The sequence below is a fragment of the Harpia harpyja genome, chromosome 4 (genome assembly GCF_026419915.1).
Source record: "Harpia harpyja isolate bHarHar1 chromosome 4, bHarHar1 primary haplotype, whole genome shotgun sequence".
In the NCBI taxonomy this organism is placed as follows: Eukaryota; Metazoa; Chordata; class Aves; order Accipitriformes; family Accipitridae; genus Harpia; species Harpia harpyja.
In genome coordinates this window covers 79,810,971-79,816,970 of record NC_068943.1, presented here as the reverse complement: position 1 = coordinate 79,816,970, position 6,000 = coordinate 79,810,971, and positions in this window count along the sequence as shown.

Below are 6,000 nucleotides of genomic sequence, written 5' to 3'. Positions count from 1 at the left end.
TCTGCTGTGCCCAGGGAGGCGGGCAGCAGAGATCCTCCTGCCCACGGGCAGCCCTCGGTCCTGCCGCAGGGACCGGCCACTGCTGACACGGGACATACAGGGCCTCTTCTCGGGCGTCTGACTTTCCCCACTGGGATAGCCAAGGGAGCCCTGAGCAGGTGTTCCCCTCTGCTCTGTAACCACAGGGACTCCCCTGCGAAGCTGCTAATGCAAAACTTGACTTAGAAAAGAACGCCCAGAAGGGGTTCCACGTTTTGTTTCTTTTTCCTCTGCCCAACAGAAAACTGCTGGAGGCTGCATTTCTCGGGTGTGCATTTCTGGGATCTAGTTTGTCCCACTCTGCACATGCCTCTTGTTATGCTAATCCTGTTTTGGAAAGCAAAGAGCTGGTCCTGGAGAGGAGAAGCTGTGGGGAAAGCTGAGAAAAGCAGCCATGATGGCAGGCCAACATATTCCGATTAATGGAGCGATGTCACCTCAGTAGGCCATGACAGTTGGCAGCGAGGCCTTCTGATGTGACAAAGAAAGTTCAAGCTTAGTGGAAGAGAGGGGAATATGTCCAACGCAGAGATGTGCCAGGGGGAAAGAGGAAGAGGCAAAGACTTTGAGGCACCTGGAGAAAAGTGTCTCTGTGAGGTACTGGAAGGTGGATGAGAAGCCCCATTCCCACCTGGATGGGGAAGAAAGCTGTGGTTTGGATCCTACCTGGAGGTTGAGTTCAGGTCTCTCCTCATCCACAGCTATACTCAAACTTTTCTGGGGGTGGATTCAGGATCTTGCAGGAAGTGCAGGACATCTTGGGAGGGCAAACAAGAAATATGCTGGAATACAGGGCCACAAACTAACTCCTTCCAGAATGGCATTTCAAGTGAGCTGAGTGCTTTTTCACACCCACCTTACATCTGAAACCAATTGCTCCTTTGTCCAATCTTTCCCTTTTCCTTCATGTTTGTAACTTCTCAGGCATCCTGAAAAGTGCATCCCGTGGCTTAACATTGCTGCAGGTGTTGCAGGGAGACACTTCAAAGACTGATCTCAACATGGGATTTTCCCCCAGAGCCTTCACTCAAGAGGCCCGATTTTCTCTGGGGACAGGAGCCTTTCAGCTCCCTGAGGACCTCGCACACCTGAGGAACTTCACCAGAGGATACTGTCAGGGCATGTGGAAGGTGAGAGCTGCTGGTTCACTAAGGCTGTCAGCTCAAGCCCCTTTTTCCTTTCAAAGGGAAGAACAAGTAAAAGGGAAAGTGATAAACAAAGCACACAATGACAGCGATCTCTCAGTAAGTGATAAGGGAGACCAGAGCTCTTCAGCCGCTAATTGATGGGTCATTAGGAAACTGCAGGCGTGGCTCTGCAGTGGGTCATCCTGAGTTTATAACGATTATGGATGTTTGAGGGGGGTCCTGCAGGATTAGGCTACGCTTATTAAGGAATGCTTAGGAGAGGGGTCAGATGTGGGGGGAAAGAGAGTGCTGGAGAGGTGTAAGAAGAGGCAGAAGGGAGGAGGAAGGATAAAAGGAGGTACCTGCACCTAAGCAGGGGCTTGTCAGTGCACTTGCTGGGATGAGCCCTGTGCCTGCTCAGTAAAGCCAGAAACTGGAGGGACCGCATTGCACATGTATATCTGAGAGGTGAAAGGCCCAGTGACTGGAGGGACCTCAGTGTGTTTCTCCTTTTAATTTGTGAATTGAACCTGATGTGCATGGGTGTGTATTGGCATTTGGTAGGGTATTTCAAGCTGGCCTGGGCAGTGAGTTGGAGGAAAATCTTTATCTAAAGTGTGAGCCAGAGGTGGGTAAGGGAGCCCAAGGCCAGCACATGGAAGATAGGCTGATATTAGCAAGACATGGTAATGTTTGCGGGATCCAGGAATGTGGGGGTGATTGTGAGAGGAGTGGGTGCTTGCATGCATCTGTTTGCTAGTGAACATCAGGCTGGCCTATCTAGAGAGAAGAAGGAGACCCAGGTGCTGGATGAGAGGGCCCAGGCTCCAGGCAGGGCTATTAGATGGGCTGAAGGCCCATGCTGATATTTGAGGGATGCAGGACTGTGGGCGTGCTTGTGACTGCAGAGGGCGAGGGGGTGTGTGTTTTCAGTAGGGAATTGTGTGTCACAGGCATACTGGGGACAGTCAAGCGAGGGTCCACTTAGATGATGAATACACTGGAACTTCTCCTATATGGAGAAAGGCTGAGCGAGCTGGGGGTGTTCAGCAGAGAGAAGTCTCAGGGGAGATGTCATCAATGTGCACAAATACCTGAAGGGAGGCTGTGAAGATGGAGCCAGGCTCTTCTCCAGGGTGTCCAGTGACGGGACAAGAGGCATTTGGCACAAGCTGAAAGGAGGCTCTGTCTGAACACCAGGAAACCCTTTTTCACTGTGAGGGTGAGGGAGCACTGACACAGGATGCGCAGAGAGGTTATGGAGTCTCCAGCCGTGGAGGTTCTCAAAATCCGTCTGGACATAGTCCTTCGCAACCAGCTCTAGGTCACCCTTCCTGAGGTGGGGTTTGGGCCCAATGACCTCCAGTGGCCTCTTCCAAATATAACAATTCTGTGTTTCTCTAACACAAGACATGAGGAGGGTCTGAGAGAACTGGACTTCTTCAGCCTTCAAAAGAGAAGCTTAAGAGAGAGCTTTTGGATGCTTCTAACACTTGACTGGAGGATGAAGGGCCAGATGGAACCAAACTCTTCTTGAGCACAGTGATAGAGCAAAAGGCAAGGGGCACATTCTGGAAGGGGGGCAACTGCTACTAGAAATTTGGAATTGTGGGTTTTTGTAATGATGAGGGTGGAGCGTGATTGTAGATAGATCCCAGCAAGAATGGGACTCTGGCTCCACAGAGTGTTGATTAAAATACCATTAATTGGAGATAACACCAGAAGGTAGAAGGGGATAGCATGGGTGACGTTATGCCCCTTCAGATACTGGATACCCTGAGTTATGGAGCATGAAGTGGAGCTCGAGTTGGGGTTTAGCACATAGTGCAAATCCTGCCCATGCTGAGACTGGCTGGCTTTGTCATCTTTTAAGTTTTCATTGGATTTCTTAGAAATAGACCACTCCTAATTTCTACTGTTGAGCAAAAGGACATTTATAAGAAAGCACAGTGCTTCACTCCTAGATGAAGACAAGGACGTGCTCATGGCAATGTTGCCAAGTTTGCCAAGTGATATATACAGCTCAGCACAGCACAGGCCTGTGCCTACTCAGGTTAGGTTAATTTAACGATAAGGAACAGTTTGTTATCTCTGCCATGACTGGTGCGTGGGGTGGCTTTGGAGTTAATGTGGAAAGGTGGCGGGAGCAGGGGTCCCCACCTGCCCATCCGCCACCCCTTCACATGCCCTTTCAGCTCTGGGGTGCAGAGCTACCCTATCCTCACCCCTCGCAGTGCAGCAATCCAATGGGTGCCCCATGAGCTCCCTGGGAGTAGGAGGTGACCCACTGATCCCTCGTCCTGTTCCCTGCTGACCCCTCACCCTTTCCCCTAGAGCTGGAGTAGCTTGTCCTTGTCAACTCTGGGTTTGTGGCATCTCACGGTCCCACTGGAGCCAGGTTGCTCTCCCACACTGCAAGTTATCCCACCAGACTAAGACGCAGCCAGAACCCCTGGGCTGCTGCACAGCAGGGTTCATCTCCTAGTTCTGGGGACTTGGAGGAGGGGCATTGTTCCCAGGCAGCTGAGGAAGGAAAGTGGAGAAGTGGCAGATACAGAGGAGACTTCTGTTTCCAGAAGAAATAGCAGTGTCCCCAGTGAGCTGAGGACCCCAGGGGAAGATGTGAAACTTAGTGGGGAAGAAACCCCTGTCCTCCCAAGTGGTCCAGCACTGGGTGTGCAGAAGAGCAGGTGATTCTAGCTGGGGAGGTGAGGACTCCACTGTGAGCTGCCCAGGAACAGCCTCTTCCCATGACTGGGGACCACAGGGACCCCCATGGTGGAAATGTTCAGAATGCCATTGGCTGAGGGAGCCACAGGTGTTGCTGCTGGAGGAGGGAGACACCCAGGAGGAGCATTTCAGGCACAGGAAGAAGAGATCACTTCTCTTTCCCGCTTCTTCCTTTGCTCCCCCAACAGAGTCGTTTCTGGCAGCTCTGTTATCTCGGGGCTGCGAGGTGGTTTTCTGACTCTCTCACTCAGCAAACAGGCAGGTTGGTCTCAGCATGCACCTCGGATATCTCGTCCTCACTGTCTTCCTGGGGCAACTGCTGGGTAAGTCCTGGCTTTCTGTAAACACGTACTACTTCTTCTCCCAAGGAAACCCTTGCCAGCCTTATCAGGATCATGCAGAGGACTACTCTTGACTAACAGGAAAACGCTGGGAAATACCCGCTCACATTTGTGGTTTTGCAATAGTTCTCTCAAGATGCTGCTACTGTTGGAAACAAAAATTGAACAGAGAGGAGAGAGACCTCAGAGCCCTTCTCCTGCTTTTCCCTCCCCTGCAATCCCTCTCTCTCTGCCTCTCTCTTCTGATCCACCTGCTGTCACTGTAGGAGATCTCAGCTCTCTCTGCACTCCCATATTTCTCCCTTTCCACCACAAATTAGCAGATCCTGTCAAAGCTGTGACAGGGACTTCAAAGGTCTCATCTCACTGACATTAACTGGGTGTCCCATTCTGCCTCCTGGCTGGCACTTGACTGTCATGGCTGCCAGTTTTCTCCTGGTTGCCAACACAGCCAGCGCTCCCTTTTTCAAGCTCAGCATTGTGTGTACTCAGGGAGCTAGGAGCCCTCAGAGATGACAGGGATGGGGAAGTAGGATGAGTCTTTTTGCCACAGCTCCGTGGACCCCTCAACCTGGGGGAGGGATGCTGGTCCCAGCACATGGTGCTCAGGCATGACAGGCTGTTCCCTGGTCCTCTGGGCAGTAGGAGAAGGAGCAGGGACAGAGCACAGCTCTCCTCAGGATCCATGCTGTGCTGAGAGCTCCAAGCTCCTGCCCAAAACTACTCTCCAGCTGGCTGTGCCCAGGCCTCAGGATTTTCCTGCAGGGCAAGGGAGAGGGAGCCTTCTCCAGCAGGGTTTTGCATGCACTCCTGGTTTGCTTCCCAGAGCTTCTCCCTGCACAGTCGCTGTCACATGTGTTCTTCCAGACACCGTGGGGCAGACTAGTGTCATCCAGTGGGTCCCAGTGAAGGAGAGAGGCTCCTTCCAAACAACCTGCACATAGCAGACCTCCAACTTTTGGTGCTTGCTCTGGTACCAACAGAGGAAAGGCCAAGCTCCCCAGCTGGTCTCGTTTCAGGCAGCAGATGGCCCCAAGTAGAGTGGCCATCTCGCCACATTGCTGAACAGCACAGGGAAATACAGCGTCCTGCAGGTAGAGGCAGTCAAGGTCTCTGGCAGTGCCTTGTACCTCTGCGCTGTGAGTGACACCCTGGTGCAGAGATCTTTGGCTGTGCAACAACCCAGGGTAGGGAGGGCATCTGTCTTTCAAGGCTGAGCTTGGGGAAGGGGCTCTCAGCTCTCCCCTTGCATCACGGCTTTCTCTGTACACCCAGGGATCTGCAGGCCAAGATCCTGCTTCCCACCACAAAGAAGACAAGCTGCCTGCTGCATGGCCAGGTAGAGGCTGTGCAGGGAGACACCAGGGCTTCTTCCGCTTGGACCCAAGGGCTCGTAAAAGAGCAGCCGTGCCTAGAGAAGTTTCTGCCAAGCCTGTTGCGCAGGAGCCACCTCAGCCAGTCCGTCACATCTCTCCAAGCCAAACACTCTTCCCCTTTCAATGTCCCATAAGAAGGAGCTCATAGAGCAGAGTGGGTATGAGCTGAGATGGCAATTGAGGCAAGACCTCACCCTGAAGGAGGAGGAGAAAGAGCTTCTGTCCTGGTTTCAGCTGGGATAGAGTTAACTGTCTTCCTAGTAGCTGGTACAGTGCTATGTTTTGAGTTCAGAGCGAAGAATGTTGATAACACTGATGTTTTCAGTTGTTGCTCAGTAGTGTTTAGACTAATGTCAAGGATTTTTCAGCTTCTCATGCCCAGCCAGT